At 42.6% G+C, this 19158-nt stretch overlaps 1 long non-coding RNA gene across 1 annotated transcript; it reads right to left on the bottom strand.

Moving 5' to 3' along the window:
• Nucleotides 1-7129: 7129 nt before the first annotated feature.
• LOC147114123 (uncharacterized) lies at nucleotides 7130-13709 on the bottom strand. The gene is made up of 2 exons (XR_015079358.1): nucleotides 13641-13709; nucleotides 7130-8799 (listed from the first exon to the last, which is right to left on the bottom strand). It is a non-coding gene; the product is annotated as an uncharacterized LOC147114123 (long non-coding RNA).
• Nucleotides 13710-19158: the final 5449 nt, after the last annotated feature.

Below are 19158 nucleotides of genomic sequence, written 5' to 3'. Positions count from 1 at the left end.
CCATTCTATCTCTACAGCCTCTCCCAAACTCTCCATTCCTCTGACCTCTTGTCTATCCCCCCTCTTTGCCACACTATTGGTGGTTGTGCCTTTCATGGTCTAGAACCCAGGTCTGGAATTTCCTCCCTAAACCTCCCCACCTCCCTCTCCTCCTTTAAGACGCTTCTTAAAACCCATCTCTTTGACCAAGCTTTTGGCCACCCCTCCTAATATCCCCATCTTTGGCTCAGCGTCCATTTTTTGATTATGACCCTGTGAAGTGCTTTGGGATATTTTTCTATGTTAATAGAGTTATATAAATGCAAGTTTTTGAAGCTAATCAATTCAGTCTTGTGAACTCTGAATTGCATATTTAGCTTTCAAAATCAGCTGGTTTGTTTTTACTTTCATGTCACAAAAATTGAGGGCAGAATCATCAAGCTTGTGGCTATAAAGGCTATTTGTGCTATAAATGCAGGGTACTTATGCACATTTACGACCTAACTGATAATATGAGTTTTTCCCCCCATGCTAGTTTATCACTGATGGTTAAGCAGTCTAGTTGGACAACAGATGAAACTGTTTAATCAAGTATGATTCAAGTATTGATGAGTGTGACTTAATTTCTGCATTGGGTACTGAAGCAAAATGTTTAAGCAAACCCCATTGATATACAAAGCAACATTTCACGGAACATAAGCTTAGTACTTTAGTGAAAGTATTCATTTCAAAAGAATAGTTAATTGTGACCTCAAAAGCTTTCTACCTACAAAAGTTGATGTCAGCTTCCCCTCGATAGCATAGTGGGTAATACCATGGTCTGGTAATAATCTACACAGTTCAGAAAGTCCTAGGTTTAGTTCCTGGGCTGTGCCAAGTTAACTAATTTCCTCTGAGGTAGCACTTGGGATACTATAATTTTCCTCAGTGATCTGGGGTTGAAGGAGAAAAATCAACCAAGCTTTTCAGACCTAACTGTTATCCAATGACTCCTGCTGGAAGGTGGGTGTGTGCGGACGGGATCAGGCTCGACCTTGGAGCCCTCCATAGTTAACTAATCCACTGACACTCTCTGTCTGGTATTATACTTGAAAACCGGCCACTTGGGCGAGGTATCATGGGGCTGCCAACGTTGATGGAACTGAATCCCAGCAAGAGTCATTACCTTCAGGAATAATACTGATTGAAGTCAATAGAAAGGAAAATTGGGCAAGGTGAATAACGGGCGGCTAATCCGATATCGGCTGTTTCACACTATCGGCAAAAGTTAGAGTGACCCCCCGTTGAGGGCACAAACGATTGACACAGAATCAGTAGGTGACTTTTTGTCAGGTTGACCCCTCAATAATTTGCCTATTACTTTAATTGGTGACTTGTTAATTCTGCATTCTGCCTGTGATTAATTAACTGCACAAAATGCAAGTGTTAATTATGACAAAAGATGGGTTAATGTCAAAATATCTATTCCATAATAATATTAGTGCAGACAAGATGATTGTTCTGTATCTTGCTAATGTGGAATGTTAAAAAGTAGATTAAAATGCAGAGCCACAAAACCTTTATTTTACCCTGTTCTTTGAATAAGTAGAATTTGTTTTTGTTTTTGCCAATTAAATTATACTGAAGGATTAATAAACTTCAGAATTTAAGCCATGTGGATAGTAGAGGCCAGGTTTGGAACACTAACCTGTGTGAATCATTTCATGCTGTGAATCCAATTTGACTGACTCTTTGATTCAGGCGTTAGTTTAGGCTCATGTTCAGATCTCTTTGTGGTGTCCATCAAAGCAACACAAACACACTTCTCTTTCATGTTGCTGTTTCTCTTTTCAAAGCCTCATCACATCTCTCTTATTTATACCAAAGATTTAAAGTTCACATGGAAATAGCCATATGTGAAAGTGGTTTGTGTAATCCTTATTAGATGGTGTGTTATTGCTTATATAATTTAGGATAAATGTATGTGAACCTTCTAGTCAGTTAAATATTGATACACAGACATACATTCAGGAATCTTTTAAATTGTTTTACAATATTGACTCTCAAATAGTGGCAAACATCAGACGTGTAGTCTAATAATTATACCTGAGACATTTGGGTGATTTAATAGGGTATGACACTAGCAAAACTGCAATAGAATTAATTTCAACCTTTCCACTTACATTCTGTAAAATATCTGTTTAATTTATACATCTGCCAGTGCTAGAAAACATTAAGAACTGTTTCTAAAAAATGTTGACTTGATTTGGATGAAAATCAGCTGGGATCCGATCTTGATGGAGCTTGGTATGTATTTGATTCCCGAAACACTCTAACACATTTTTATATTGCAAAAAAAAACACTTCGCATAAGATAAAAAGTTTTATAAACAAATAAAATCTGCTGCAACTCTTTCAATAAAATGAAAACACAAAACACTGCATAATAGCCAGGATTTGTATCTTGATTCTATTTCTGTTCAGGTGACTGTGCAGCCTGTCTCTGCACGCTGTTCTGCAGATGCTGACTGAAGGACTTTTCACAGAATCTTCTAGTCAGTTACATGTTGATACACATGCCCACATTCAGGAATCGTTTAAATTGTTTCACCGTATGGCCTCCCAAATAACAGCAACACACGGTAGGAACTAAACTATGATTGATCTTGAAGGGAGTCAATCCAGGACCCAACCTAGATAGGAGCTGAAATGATCCCAAGACTGCTTGGGAGTGAAATTGTGACCTGAAACTGGTGGGAATCAAAGACCTCAATGGGAGTCGAACCATAACCTGACCTTGATCGGAGTTCAAATCTTACTGACTCGCAATGGCAATTAAACTGTGACCCACCTTCATGGGAGTTGAATTGTGACTTGACCTCAGTGGGAGTCAATCTATGGCCCAGTCTATATGGAGTTCTAATAGCCTATTATGAAAAATATCGGGTTGTTGCAGGAGACCTTTTTTTTAAAGAAAGAACGCATATTTACCAATCACATGAAGTATGTAAAAAATTACAAAATGTGAAAGGCCTCTTGGGGTAGATTACTGTTGCAAAGTTTCAGCAAACATTTACTGTGACTCAACAAGAAAGGTAGAGAGTAACACCTTGTTATTTCAGCAATAACAACATTGTTGGATGGGGCTGGAATCATAACCTTATATTTCCAGTCATGAACACTGTATAATATTTGTCCAAACAGTGGAGGGAAAGAGTTTCAGACCAATTTATTAACCTGAAAATGACTTGATTATTACCTGTCTTCTCACAACCAACACACTTATTCTTTGCAAACAGCTATGAATATAACGACTTTCATCCTTTGTTCTATGGTGTGCTCTTCCTATATATTAACAAGGATCTTTCTTCCTTCAGTAACAGCAGAGTATTGGATCATGTTGGCTGAGCTGTTGTGAAATGTGCTCTAGCAGGTTTTGAGGATCATTGTGTTTTATTTCATCATTTAAAGACCTTTGCAGTAAAGTTCACTGTGAACATAAAATGGTCTGCTTTTCTTGCGGGAAATATATGTTTCAACTGGCATTTGGATTGAGCCAATTCATACATCTCTAACAGAAATGGATTATTTTTGAGCTGTATCACTCCAGTCTTTTACATAAGAATAATAATTGATTATGTTTGCAAGAGATGATGGCTAATGTAGTTTTTTAATAGACTCTTGTTGAAAACCCCAGCATTGTGGCTACAAAATGGTAGAAACTGAATAGAGGCAGGAAGCATTTATATCGTATTAAAAAAGAATCACCTGCCTTCATTAGTCATCTCACCATAAGAATGTTAGAATCATAGAATAGAATGGTTACGGCACAGAAGGTCGTCATTTGGCTCGTTGGGCCCATGCTAGCTCTCTGCAAGAGAACTTCAGCTAGTCCCACTCCCCCGCCCTTTCCCCGTAGCCCTGCATTTTTTTTCTTTCAGGTACTTATCCAATTCCCTTTTGAAAGCCACAATTGAATCTGCCTCCACCATCCTTTCAGGCAGTGCATTCCAGATCCTAACCACTCGCTGCGTAAAAGGTTTTCCTTTGGTTCTTTTGCCAGTCAACTTAAATCTGTGTCCTCTGGGTTTCGACCCGTCCGTCAATGGGAACAGTTCTCTCTATCTACTCTGTCTGGACCCCCCATGATTTTAAACACCTCCATTAAATCTCCTCTTAACCTTCTCTGCTCTAAGGAGAACAACCCCAACTTCTCCAGTCTAGCCATGTAACTGAAGTCCCTCATCTCTGGAACCATTCACATAAATCTTTCCTGCACTCTCTCTAAGGCCTTCACATGTTTCCCATCACAGCCGTTGCTATTTCAAGGGCTTCTGCTCCAGTCCAATTTAGAGTACTCCAGCTCTACTGCAGCTCCAGCTTGTTCCCTCCCTCTCATTGAGGCCCACACCAGGAATTCCAAATCCTCTCTGCTATTGGGACCTGACTTTGAAGATTCATGCTCTGATCTTTCGCTCCCACCGAAGCTCACCTGGAGTAGGCCAGCTCTGACTCTAGTCCCCCTCACCAAGCAAGGTTGGCTTCAGCTGGTCCAGGTTTTGTCCCTTACTATCAGCAGTAGTTTCAGAAGAACTTTGCAGCCCCACGTCCCATTCTGCCCGTCCATATGGCTGCGAGCAGTGCCAAAGAAGATTAACTAGTATTGATTAAATATATGCTGGATTGTTATAGTCTGTTGTCCTGAAGTGGAGTTTTGCCTGTGCAGTTTATAGTGGCCTAGAAATTCGTCTCGGGCGGTGACACAAAACGGGCGGTATCAGATTGGCCGCCCGTTATAAGCAACACCTGATATTCAGTTCTGTTGACTGCAATGGAGCCGAATATCCGGCGCTGCACATAACGGACGGCTGATCCGATAACCCCCATTTTGCATCACTACCCGAGAGGAATTTCTAGGCCGCTATTTCTGTAATATTAAATTCAGTATTTTTTCTCTACAAGGGAGTAGATGAGACAGGAGCCTTTTCATCTTTTATAGGTAAACTGGATAAATATTTGAAGCAGAGGAAGATACAGAGTTATGGGGAAGAGAGTGGGGCAGATGGATTTGTTTTGGACAGTGGCAGAAGGTGGGTAGTGGTGTTCTACAAGGATCAGTGCTGGGACCACCGCTGTTCACAATTTACATTAACGATTTAGACTTTGGAATCAAAAACACAATTTCTAAATTTGCAGATGTCACCAAATTACTGGTTATAGTTAATACTGAGGACTGCAACAAGTTACAAGAAGACATTGGCCCAGAACTTGGTGTCGGGGGCTTGCTGCGCGTGCAAGCCCCCGATCTGCACTCACCCTGCGCGCTGACATCTGAAGCCCGGGCCTGCTTGCATTTCCTGTCACCGGCCCGGTTCAGATGTCAGCGCGCAGTGCTTACCTGATCCAGCGGTGTAGTTAGTGCGATGTGCCGGCTGGGATCAGGTGAGCACTGTACAACCAATCGGGGAGGGGAAGGTTCATTCATGAGTTTGAGAGTAAGAACTGTCAAACTCATGAAAACTACGGGGGCCCAAAACAATATTTAAACTTTAAATAAAAATTTAAAAAACATCCCAATCATTAAATTAAGTATAAATAAGTTAAAAAAAATAATTTAAACAATAATTTTTTTTGAAAATAAATTTTTATAAAAAGGGTCTAAAACTAAACTTACCTTATTGTAGATTCTTTAAAATAATAAACCTGTGGAATTTTTTTTTCTAAATTACACTAAAACACCACTTACCTGTAAAAATAAATACTTACATGTGCTTTTTACAAGCGTAAAGACCGGAGGCCTTTAGACATGCGCAAATCCCCCAAAACAGAGGAAATCCAAGACGCACGCGCTGCCCCCTACAACGCACGCGCTAGCCTCTTCACCTCTTGGGTTAGAGGAGAGAAAATGCCGGTTTTCAGCGCATGCGCTGTGCATGCTGAAAACCGGCATTTCCTCCGGCCAGACGCGCGAGTACCCCTTCCGTACTCACGCGTTTGGGGAGGAATTACTGCCCCATTAATAAACTTGCAGAATGTGCATATAATTGGCAAATGAAGTTCAACACAGATAAGTGTGAGGTATTACAGTTTGTTAGGAAGAATAGGGTGGTCACTTATCACTTGGAGGGTGCTAGTCTAGGTGGGGTAGAGGAACAAAGGGATCTAGGAGTACAAATACACAAATCACTAAAAGTTGCAAGGCCATAAAAAAGCAAACCAAGCACTAGGTTTAATTTCTAGAGAGATAGAATTGAAAAGTAGGGAAGCTATGCTAAACCTGTATCGAACCTTGGTTAGACCACACTTAGAGTACTGCATACAGTTCTGGTCACCATATATAAAAAGGATATAGAGGCACTGGAGAGGGTGCAGAGAAGATTTACAAGGATGATACCAGAAATGGGAGGGTATACATATCAGGAAAGAATGAACAGGCTGGGTCTCTTTTCTCTTCAGAAAGAAGGCTGAGGGGTGACCTAATGGAGGTCTTTAAAATTATGAAAAATGTTGATAGAGTGGATACAGAGAGAATGTTTCCACTTGTGGGGAAGAGCATAACTAGAGGTCATCAATATAAGATAGTCACCAAGAAATCCAATAGGGAATTCAGAAGAAGCTTCTTTACCCAAAGAGTGGTGAGAATGTGGAACTCGCTACCACAGGGAGTGGTTGAAGCGAATAGTATAGATGCATTTAAGGGGAGGATAGACAAGCATACGAGGGAGAAGGGAATAGAGGGTTATGGTGATAGATTTAGATGAGGAAAGACGGGAGGAGGCTCGTATGGAGCATAAACGCCGGCATGGACTGGTTGGGCCGAATGGCCTGTTTCTGTGCCGTATATCCTATGTAATCCTATGTAAAGCTCCGGCAAAGTGTTGGTCAGGCAGGATGAGCTGAATGTTCTCTTTCTGTGCTCTAAACTTCTGTGGCTCGATACTTAATAATTCAGCAGCCTAAAACCATACTGGTTGCCATTGAGATTTGGAGTATTAATTAGTAAACAACAATAGGATCGTTATGTACAATCTCTAGCATTTCATGGAAGATGACTCCCTTGAAACATCTGAGAGGCCAGGCATCATTCCATTCCATTTTCACAGCTGGGGACTGTTAAGTCTGTGTGTCCCAGTTATGCTTATTATAAATCACTGGACACAGACCACAAGAATAACTTTAACAGGTCTTTACTATTCGGAGGTCAGGGCTGAACTGCCCAGCAAATCCCTACACAACACTTATATACCGGTGTGGTCACCACCGGTATTACAGTATACAGCAGCCAAGAGAAAGTAGTACATCTCTTAAGGTAGTTCTCTTAAGGTGGAACAGGTTACATACATCACAATCCTCCCTTTTTAGCTTAACAGTTATATCCCCATTTAACATAACATAATAACATATATATATACAACTTCATGCAAAACAGTTCAAAGATTCAGTCTCTGAGGAGGCCTCCTGATTCGAGTTGGATAACGCCTTTCAGGGGTCTCTGATTCTCGTTGCTGGGGTGACTCATCTAGTTGGTCTCTTATGGATTGGACATCATCATCAGGTACATTCACTTCTGAGGTAGATGCTTCAGGTTCACTAACTTCTTCCACGGTTGTCTCTGCTGTAACCATAGGTTCGACCCTTGTTCTCGATTCTACCAGTTGGTCAGCATGACGCCGTATTACATTTTCACCAATATCTACCGTGTACATCAGGGGTCCTTGTCTGGCCCGAATTGTTCCAGATTGCCATTTCTCGTTTTTATAGTCCCGGGCTAACACTGGTTGTCCTATTTCGAAACTCCGAGTGGTCTTGTTATTTATATGCTGGAACTGTTTGTTTTCAACTTCCCTCCGCACATTTGGTTTTAACAAGTCCAACCTGGACCGCAACCTCCTGTTATAGAACATCATGGCAGGACTTTCGTTTGTCACTGCATGAGTGGCGTTTCGATATGCCAGTAGGAATTTGTCCACCTTGTGTTGTAGTGGAATCTGATCTTCGCTCATGGCCTTTATTGCTTTTTTTGAACGTTTGTACAAATCTCTCGGCCAAACCGTTTGTAGCCGGATGATACGGGGCAGAGGTATAATGTTTCACCCCATTCTTCTTCATGAATTTCTGGAATTCTTCTGACACGAACTGCAGTCCGTTATCTGAACATATTTGTTCTGGCAATCCATTTCTTGCAAATATCGTTCTTAGCACCGCGATCGTCTTTTCCGAGGTAGTGGTAGTCATCTTAAGGTGGAACAGGTTACATACACCACAGGGACATGGTTAAGAAAAGGAGGCATTCCACACAGTGTGATGGCAGCCTGGTGGGCCGAGTCCCTCATCTCACAGACTTATGGGAGAGGGCACTCTCTCTCTCTCTCAGAAACAGTAAGTAAACTGTGCCCTAGTAGGAAGCAACTCAAAGTTATATTTTAAAAGTCAGGACCAGCTAGCTTTGAACAGCTTAGCTAAAAAAGTGAATCTACATTAATGGAGTTAGTAAGTTGGACTTTATTATTTTTCCATAACTGAATACCATAGGATATTGACTGTCCTCACTGTGAAAACGCTATTCCATTTGTTCATGTGCTTTATGTAAAATAAGCCAGTTGATCATTTGAAATTGTGCCTCATCTCGATAGGATGCTTTTGAGTCACCTGCCATAAAGAGGGAACGCACGTACTGGCACATATGATATTTCAAAGAAAGAACTTGTATTTATATAGCGCCTTTCATGACCTGAGGACATCCCACAGTGCTTTACAGCCATTGAAGTACTTTTGAAGCGTAGTTAGTGTTGCAATGTAGGTAACGTGGCAGCCAATTTGCTCATAGCAAGGTCCTACAAACTGCAATGAGAAAATGACCAGATAATCTGTTTTATTGATGTTGGTTGAGGGATAAATATTGGTTAGGATACCGGGAGATCTCCCCAGCTCTTCTGCAAAATAGTACCATGGGATCTTTTACGTCCACCCAAAAGGGCAGATGGGGCTTTGGTTTAATGTCTCATCTGAAAGACGCACCTCTGTCAGTGCAGCGCTCCCTCAGTACTGCACTGAAGTGTTAGCCTGGATTATGTGCTACAGGAAGGAAGACTCCAATCTGGGACTTGAGCCCACAGCCTTCTGACTCAGAGGTGAGACTAAGCCACGACTGACACCATAGTTTGTATACAGAGTAAGGGTTCTCAGTTGCGATCCCATGGCCATGGTAATCTTGATACTGAGTAGTAAAAGGTGTTGAATCATAGGATGGCAAGGTCTGCGTCTGGGAATTTAGTGGAAAAACTTGAAAATTGTGACAAGAATATTACAAACCAGATTTACTGTATATTATGATTTGCCATATCAGCATTGTAACCCAGAAGTCAGAGTCTATTTGAAAATATAAATAGAGTAGTTGCCCTGATGGCTCCAAGGTAACGAGTAGCTTTGAGCCATTCATACCAGGAAGCTCTAGGTATGACGCCCGGTCTGTACTGAGCTAGCCAGTCTCTGCTGGGGGTGTGGTAGAGGCACTACAATTAGTTTCAGCACCCTGGGTTAGGGAGGGGGAAATTGGCCAAGGTTCCAAATTCTAAACCCTGCTGGGATTGTGTGTGTGTGCATCTGGATTGGGGGCTCGGCTGTGCCTCCCCACAGTTAGTAATTTTCCTGCACTCATTTGTCTAGGCTTACACAAGAAAAATGACAACTTGGGTGAAGAATCAGTGCCCATGGAGCCATATCCCACAGAGGAAGGAAGGGTAGAAAGTTAGGAGGAAAAGATAGATGAAGGTAAAACTAATATACAAATAGAGACCCCAGATGCTTTGTAATTACACAGACTATGTGCAACTGAATGGCAGATAATTGACATTCTCCATAAGACTGCCTCGGCTTGGCTTGATTGGAACACATAGATTTCCATAAAATGCTGGACCTAGGCTCAGTGGAAGAATGCTTTATCAGAAGATCTCTTGATTGAATTGAGTTTTAAAACAGCACAAGATAGAGTACGGAGGTGGCAACACCGCCAATGAGCCTCCCAAACAGTATTCTTAAGCATCCATTCTACGTGTGACCTAAATGGATGCTATAGCATACCTGTTTGCCTATAGATGGCAGTATTGCAACATGATCATCTAATCTATTCAAATAAACCACTTTGATTTAACTCAATCACTACCCACTGTGATTGTAGTGTCACCTGCTACACATTCACTTTGCACATCGACAATACTGACATCATCTCCAAAGTAAACCATGTCATTGGCCCTGATTACACGAAGGCTCCAATGACATCTAACTTACTGATTAGATTTGCTGCAGTTAATTAATTTGAATTTTTATCTGGGCTAATTTGTTGACCCAGATCACCCAATTTGATGTCTAATCTGATGTTGGTAATTAAAGATCATTGATTATTCTTACTTTGTGGTCTAGTTCCAGAATAATCCCATCTCCAGCATGTACATGTAGTCACAATTCACTATCTGGTTTAGTGGTCTGGTCCATATCAGATACACTTGCACAATTTATTCCTGATTTACTAATGACAATAGCCTGACTCTTCATTTTCTTGTTTTGATGTTCTCTTAAAAGTGTTTGTGATTTTCTTATGATGCCAACCAAGATGAGGGATGCCAGTGTTAGGGAATAAATCTTTTTGCATTTTCTGTGCCCAATATCACATCAAGCACCCCAATTGAGTCATAGCACAGGTTAGATTCAGACTAAAGCTCCTGCTTGGCCCTAACAAAGCACTTTAACCCTCCCCCACAACAGCAGTGTGTAATTTTCATTTTGTAAACTGACCTACACTGTGACCTCTTTGAGTGAGCCTCCCTGTTTTGTGACAGATGCAGTGAGTTAGGTAATTGGTGCAGGAATTGGTTGAGGATATAGTGTAATGAATAGCATGCACAATAAATCTCTACTGATTAAATAGAAGCATGTTCGGTGTTCTTGTTCACAGCACTAACTACTCATAATTCAACATTAATTACATTAAATTGGCAATCTTACTCAGACATGTCATAAGGACGGCTGTTGTTAGAAGTGAAAATATCTCACTGGTGCTGTGGTGAATACTTTTCTGATGCTGTGAGCTAAACCTTACCTTTGGCCAAGTAGAAGAACCTCTTTGGAAATGAGATTGAAGGCTTTACGGATAACTGAGATGACAATACTCCATTATGCCTGATGGGTTCCTCTGCTACCGGAGTTGTGCATGTTAACTGTGGAGGGCAGCTGACCAGAGTTACATAATAGGAATCTGGGATGGATAGATATTCTGGAATTTTGCTTAATTACCTGTGGGGACACGGGAATGATTATTAAGTAGATGGAGTAGAGTTCATGATCTGTTGAAGGACTGGATGGTGTTTCCTTTTCACATGATTTCTTATGTTCTTACAATATAGATTAGATATTCTGGAATTTTCCTTGATTTAAGCTTTGAGATGCAGGAAGAAACATTGCAGTGCTTATTTAGAGAGATTAAATGTGTTGGATTGAGTGATTGGGAGAGGGTCTATGGAAGAAATGAAATTAATGGGCTGAATGGCCTTTGCTCGCTCAATGCCTTCATATTTCCAGCTTTTCTTTACTTTACCCCTCACTGATGCTGAACTAGGAATTTTTGGTGCTAACATTGGGTAAGAAAGTGTTCCATTCCCAGCATTATATGATTCACCTTGATAAACAGTGTATTAATTCAGAGACGATTCACTCGGTTAATTCCAGAGATGAGGGGGTTGACTTATGAAGAAAAGTTGAGCAGGTTGGGCCTATGCTCATTGAAAGTTAGAAGAATGAGAGGTGATCTTATTGAAACATATAAGATACTGAGGGGGCTCGACAAGGTAAATGCAGAGAGGATTTTTCCCCTCGTGGGGAAATCTAGAATGCGGGGGCATAGTTTCAGAATAAAGGGTCGCCCTTTTAGAACTGCGATGAGGAGGAATTTCTTCTCTGAGGGTCGTAAATCTGTGGAATTCTCTGCCCCAGAGAGCCGTGGAGGCTGGGTCATTAAATACATTTAAGGTGGAGATAGACAGATTTTGCAAGATAAGGGAGTGAAGGGTTATGGGGAGCGGGCGGGGAAGTGGCTTTAAGCCCAAGATCAGCCATGATCTTATTGAATGGCGGAGCAGACTCGAGGGGTCAAGTGGCCTATTTCTGCTCCTATTTCTTATGTTCTTATTAACTGTACTTGTAGTTACCAGATGTGGTCTCAATTGTAAAATAAGGAATTTAAACTACTGGCAGGATTCTGACAGTTATTTAGTGAGTTGGGTTCAGTTGAGTGATTCTAGAGCTTGAATTGACAATAGAAGTGAGCATCTCTCTGATAAAGGGTAACAATACTTATTAATAGCTTCCATCCATGTTTCAAAATTTAAATAAAACACAAACATTTTTTTTTCTGCCTGCCTTTTTGTTATAGTATGGTGCTGATTAAGAGTTAGGCTAAAACATTTCTGACATTTAGGGCCAGAAATTCAGTGGGCTTTGCGCCCAGTTACCGCCCAAAGAGGGCTTCTGCGCCAGTAGAGGAGTTTGCGCTGATATTCAGCGCTGCGGTAATGGCGGCGGTAGCCGGTAGCGCTGCGCCGGCACCGATGACATCATCGGTGTGCGCAGTGCCCCGGTTCCGCCCCGCTACCGGCCCGACCCCCATATTTAGTTGCAGCCGCCTCTTCCGCAGCGGCCGCAAACAACGATGTGAAGACCGGGCCGTGCTGCAGCCTTAGTGGCGCTAGTTAAGGCGGAGGTGCGGCCGGCCGCTTTTTCGGCGGCCGCCTGCCCGCACCTCCTTCCCCAGTCTCCTCCACCCACCCCCCCCCCCCCCCCCCCCGCGGCATTGCCGGCTGCTTTCCGGGAGCCCGGCACTTCTCCGTGGTGCCGGGCTCATTTGCCGGCACTAGCGAGCGGCGATCTCCGAGTTGCAGGCACCTCCCCCTTAAGAGAAGGAGGAGGCCTGCAGTACCGCAGCCTGCCGCTCCGCAGCGGGTGGCGCTGCGGCACCTACAGCGCTGAAATTCAGTTTCAGCGCCCCAAGCGGGGGCGGGCACACCCTGGAATAGCGCCCGGTTCCGACTTGGGGCGCAAAAACTGAATTTCTGACGGGCGCAACTGGCTCCACGCGCAGCGCTAACTTTTGGGCGCTAGCCAGCTGGCGGGGCCAAAGTGAATTTCTAGCCCTTAATCTTTTGAGAAATTCGGGTTGGGGGCTTCCCGCGGGTGTAAGCCCCCGACCTACACTTACTTTGCACGCCGGCCGTTGAGCTGTAGGGCCCCATGGAATTCTGTTCCAGGGCCTGGCCCAGCTGCCGGCGCGCAGTGCTTGCGTATCCCAGGGGTGCAGTTAGTGCGATGCGTCCCCTGGGATCACGTGGGCCATGGGCAGCCAATCGGAGGAGGGAAAAGCCCATTCATAAGGTTGACAGGAAGAGCTGTCAAAACTTATAAATACTGCGGCCCCAAAATAGCAGTAAACCTTCAAATAAATGTTTAAAAAAATCACACTTTTTAAATAAACTGTAAATTACATTAAATAACTATTTTAAACAATAATTTAAATTTTTGAAAAAAATAATTTTATATTCTAACGGGGCTAAAAATAAACTTACCTTGCTTTAAAGTATTTAAAAATAATAAACCTGTGGAAAAAATGTTTTAATTTTAATTAATTGACCACTTACCTTGTAAAAAGCAGGCCTTATGCCTGCTTTTTACATTTCTAAATCCTGCAGGCTTACGATCCCGGGAAAACCTGTAAAAAAAAACCGTATGTTTGACGCGCATGCGCAGACTCTCCTGCGCACGCGTTCGACCTCTGAACCTCTTTCAGGGGAACGGAAGTGCCGGTTTCCTGCGCATGCGCAGTGCATGTAGAAAACCGGCACCTCCATTCGGCCTACGGGTGAGTACCCAGTGCGTATTCACCCATGGAGACCCGAATTTCTGGGTTATGATTGGTGTTACACATGGGTGGAAACAATTAAAACTGAGAGAATGGCCCAGATTTTCCTGAAGGCATGCACTGTCACAATGGTGCAGCTATGTCAGCGGGATCCTGGAATGGTGCAGAAGAATGAGGAAATTAGGGAGTAAGTGACTGCTGCTACCACTTTTATGGCGCGCCCTAGTTCCCGGTACTTTTACGTCGATCTGCCATTAACCCTCACTGAAAACAGCAGAAAGTTCATTTTCATTAGTTTGTCCCCATTAAAACAACAGCGATCGTGATTTTGCTGGATTATCGCCAGTTTTCATGCTGCTGCCATTTGGATTTAAAAATAACAGTGCTGATAGCCTGGCAGTGGCATAATTGTAGCTCATAGATTATGCATTTGCTGGTAGGATTATAAGCAAACCATTGCACTAACTTGCACATGGGCCCATCTGCAGCTAGAAAACAGGCACAGCAAACTGATGGCATCTCTGTCCTCCAGTTCATAATGCTTTATAACAACGTGGCCTCAACTGAAGCAGGCCAACCAATTCCACCGAGAAGAGATCAGGCTTGGTGGGAGTAGCGCTTTTGGTCACTGCCATACTTCAGCTTTGCATAAAAGCCCGTTTTTAAGTCTTTACATTGCTGCCCTGTTTAACGTATTCGTCAAATCACTGGGGGTGGGTGGGGGAGGGCTGCATTGCTTCTGATTCACCGCAATGTTTGCTGTGGTATATTCTAATTAGAATTGCCGGAAAATAAGGACGAAATTATCCACAGCGAGATCAGTGCACTTGACGGCTAAATTTATGGTGTACATCGCCAATCTCGCCATTGCAGGATTGGCGACGGGCACCATAAATCTAGGCCACTTTGGTGCAGAAAGGCTCAATTCAATTCTATTGGACCATAAAATAGCTTCACACAAGCCATATACAATGTTCTCTATTGTGTATTCAATGGGATATATTTTCAACTTGTTTCCTGGATGTAAAACTGGTGTTATGGATCAGGGTTCTAGGAATTTCCTTTGATCTCACATCCTCTTGACTTCCTCCCTGTATTCTCTTCTCCGCTCTAGTTTTCTTCCTCACCACCGCCCCCCCCCCCCCTCCCCCCTTGGGGCTGCTGACTCGGGCTGGAATACAGCTTCTGGATGCTAGATGTCATCCACTTCTCGCTCAAGTGGCTGTTTTTCCTGGGTGAATCAAGGCAATGAGTGTCAGCAAGTTATTTTACCAAGGACGGTACTGCATAAAAATACTAACTGCATATAATATATACTAAGATATGGATAACTGCATCACTTTGCATAGTATATTGCGATATCTACCTATTTAAATTTAAAAATCTTGCATTAGAAGCATATCTGTGGACGAAAGAAATCCTGATTGGCTGAAAGTTTGCCCAAAAACCTATGATTGCCTTCGATTTCCCAGGAGCCAACCAAAGACCCTTTAATAACAACAGAAAATGCTGGAAAAACTCAGCAGGCCTGGCAACATCCGTGGAGAGAAAGTAGAGTTGACGTTTTGGGTCTAACCCTTTTTCAAAACTGGAAAGGAAATAAAATAGATCGAAGGCAGGGCTGCGATAGAACAAAAGAAGTAAAGAGGTATTCAAAACCAGATGAGATGGTAATAGGACAGTGGAGACAAAAGGCAGCTCAGATTAGGTGTGAAGTGTACTGGCAGGATGAGAGACAGCTGCCATGTGGGAGAGAGAAAAAAAAGGAAAGGGGGGTGGTGGGGAAGGGAAGACCCAAAACAAAGGGGTGGAAAAAATATATAAGTAAAAATGTAATAGGGGCCGAGGTTATGATCTGAAATTGTTGAACTCGATATTGAGTCCGGAAGGCTGCAAAGTGCCTAATCAGAAGATGAGGTGCTGTTCCTCGAGTTTACGTTGAGCTTCCGTGGAACAATGCAAGAGGCCAAGGACGGTGAGGTCCGAGTGGGAATGGAGAGGTGAATTAAAATGACAGGCGACCGGAAGCTCGGGGTCACCCTTACGGACTGAACGGAGGTGTTCCGCAAAGCAGTCACCCAATCTGCGTTTGGTCTCCCCAAAGACCCTTTAACATTGATTCTACAGCCTCTGTGCACATTTCTATAAAAACATTCTTTATGTCCTTTTAGCAGTCATGTTTTTTTAGAAACATAGAAAAATAGGAGCCCTTCAAGTCTGCTCCGCCATTCAATATGATCATGGCTGATCCTCTATCTCAATACCATATTCCAGCTCTCTCCCCATACCCCTCGAGGCCTTTTGTGCCTAGAAATCTATCTATCTCCTTCTTAAATATATTCAGTGACTTGGCTTCCATAGCCTTCTGTGGTAGAGAATTCCACAGGTTCACCACCCTCTGAGTCTTCCAACTTGGGTCTTTACTGTTACTCTTCCTTTTATACTTTCTACTATCCATTCCTATTTATTTTGATTTCCCACTTTCTTACTTGTTCCCTGTCAATTATTTCTTTCTTTCTTTCTTGCTTTGCTTACAATAATCTGCCGAGTACCAGGTCCTGCCATTCTTCCCCTGCTGGACGCCGATTACCACTGCTCAGTGCCAGCTTGTTGTGCTCTCCCAAGCTCACTGCCAACTCCCATTGTACTTTTCTCCCACCGAAGCTAGCTTTCAACAGAAAAGAAATCAGACAAAACAAAATGAGCCAAACCGAGCCAAACCAAACCAAACCAAACCACACAAAAACAAGAAATGCTGCATAAAAAATAGGGTAGACTAAAGTCGCAATTCAAAATGACAAATAAAATCGATACAATGGGAAAGTAACTAAAGAAATCCATAGAAACACAAGGAAAAAAAATATCTTTATACCACAATTAGATTTTCAGTGTCCTCAATTTTTCTTTCATGTTTTTCACCTTGAACAATGGCACGGAATGTCCACTAGAATCTTGACAAGCTTGAACTCCTGGCACAGGGCTTCATTGACCGCAGCACATACCGGGATCACAGGTGATTGCCTGTCCCCAGATCATCCATTAAAACTAAAAATAGTGAGGAGTTTGTGCCTGAATTCCCAATGTGCACTTCTATCAAACAAGACCCTTTGCTAGGAATGTGATGTCATTAAATGACCCCTATAGTGTTCATTGTCCTCTTTTATTCACAGTGCAGAATATTTTAAAATTAAAGATATATAGAACAATGTCCTATGCCACTATATTTAAAAACAAAATATACAATTTAATATTATAAATTCCATAAATCCTATGTTTGTATCTGTATAGATGATTCCTCTGCATTGAGAAGTACGCAGAATCTTCAGAAATAGAGTCTGTTCACGTGTGTGACAAGAAAGAAGGAGATAAGTTGGAGCATTGAGAGGAAGAGGATGGGATTGATTCTGCTGGCACCAGAGATCCAACATCCAAGCACAGGCCATATTCAAATGGTTGTCGTCGTTTCTGTCTCTTTACACTCTTCCCTTGGAGAATAAGAATCACAGAATCACAGAAACCCCACAGTGCAGATAGAGGCCATTTTGGCCCATCGAGCCTGCACCGACACATATCCCACCCGATCCCCGTAACCCCTGCACCAACACATATCCCACCCTATCCCCGTAACCCCACGTATTTAATCCCCCTAACACTAAGGGTCAATTTATCATAGCCAATCAACCTAACCCGCACATCTTTGGACTGTGGGAGGAAACCGGAGCACCCGGAGGAAACCCACGCGAACACGGGGAGAATGTGCAAACTCCACACAGACAGTCACCCGAGGCCAGATTCGAACCCGGGTCCCTGGCGCTGTGAGGCAACAGTGCTAACCACTATGCCACCGTGCTGCCATAGTGTGAAGTTGTGGAAGGATTTGCAAGCTGATTAACAGTCTGAGAGGCCGTGACATGAACGCTCTTTCCATGGCCGGAACCATCATTATACCAGCCAATAGGGTGCTTAGTCCGATATGGCGTGGGGGGTGGGGGTTTAGGGGCTCCCACAACCCATACGACGAGGAGTGGCCACTCACACTCACTGGGCACAAGTCTCCCTGCAGGATGTCAACCCAGAATTCCGATCTCCACCTGCCAGGACTAGATGGAGTGGGGTTCAAGCACTGATTCAGAGGCACGAATGCTACCACTAAGCCAAAGGCTCACTCCATCTTTAAATGGTGAAGCATCTGAACAGGAGCATGGTGTGGATTGGCCCTTGCTCTCCTCCACATATGATGCTTTGACAACAGGGAAACAGTACCCCAAGGCTGCAAGGTGCTGAAAACAGTTTGGAAGCTGTGACTTTGTCTGCCTTACATTGGCTAGAAAGCAACACCATGCATCAGAGTATGCAATATGATTGGACATGGCCAGCCAAGTAGCTTGTTCCTGATGTCAATCAGCTGACTGCAGTAGTCTGCATCATCGTGAGCTGCAATGACTCTATTATAGTTGTGTAAATCAAAGGAGTCACTCACTTAGAAGCAAATGTAGGTCAGATTTATGACTAAGCATTAGTTGAACCATGTAGAATGTATTAAATCCTACTTCAGATCTAACTTATTGTGCACACACAAAATGTGGAAAATCGCTCGTTGGCTTAATGTGGTCAAATCCAGCTGCTAATAATTGACTTTGTTTATGCTTTAACCCTAATGTGCTGGTGTAATAAGATTGGCTTTGATTCAATAAGGAAACCGGGACCAGCAGTACTACTTCTAAAAATAGCAGTTATGAATTGGGACAGATTCCGTACTCAACAATATACTGGTTGTGGAAGTGCAGAACTGCAGTTTTCTAGCTTTTGTGCCAGATGTTGCATATTCAAGACTTTTTTTAAATCCTTTTTACTCTAAACTAATTTGGCTCTCGTATCTTAGATCATTCTCATGAGTGAGTCCCAACTCGAGAATGTATATCCTAACCTTGTGATTGAGGTAAACTTCCAGTAACATGCCTGGAATGATGAAACAGAAAACTCTGTTAATTATTTTTAAGCTAGCTTATCCTATGCCGCCATGTGTTCTCTCTCCAATTTTCAAAAATGATAGAGCATTACACCAGAGCTCACTTTAAATCTAAAATATCAAGTGAATTTATTAAACAATGAACAAGTGATTAATCTAAAAAACTAACTCCTCAAACTGGAAAAAAAAATAAGAGTTGCCGTCTAACAGTAAGCTGTTATTTTATAGATAACTTTTATATACATGGGAGCAAATTTGTTCTCCTGCCCATCTACCATAACTTCAGCAGAAGAGCAGCGGAGAACCTGGGGGAAAAAAAGGGGAAAAC

Source organism: Somniosus microcephalus, chromosome 8 (assembly GCF_052327205.1).
Source record: "Somniosus microcephalus isolate GS21.2 chromosome 8, FLI_Smic_1.0, whole genome shotgun sequence".
Lineage (NCBI taxonomy): Eukaryota > Metazoa > Chordata > Chondrichthyes > Squaliformes > Somniosidae > Somniosus > Somniosus microcephalus.
Note: the sequence above shows the minus strand (reverse complement) of the source record. Positions and strands in the feature narration are given on the sequence as shown.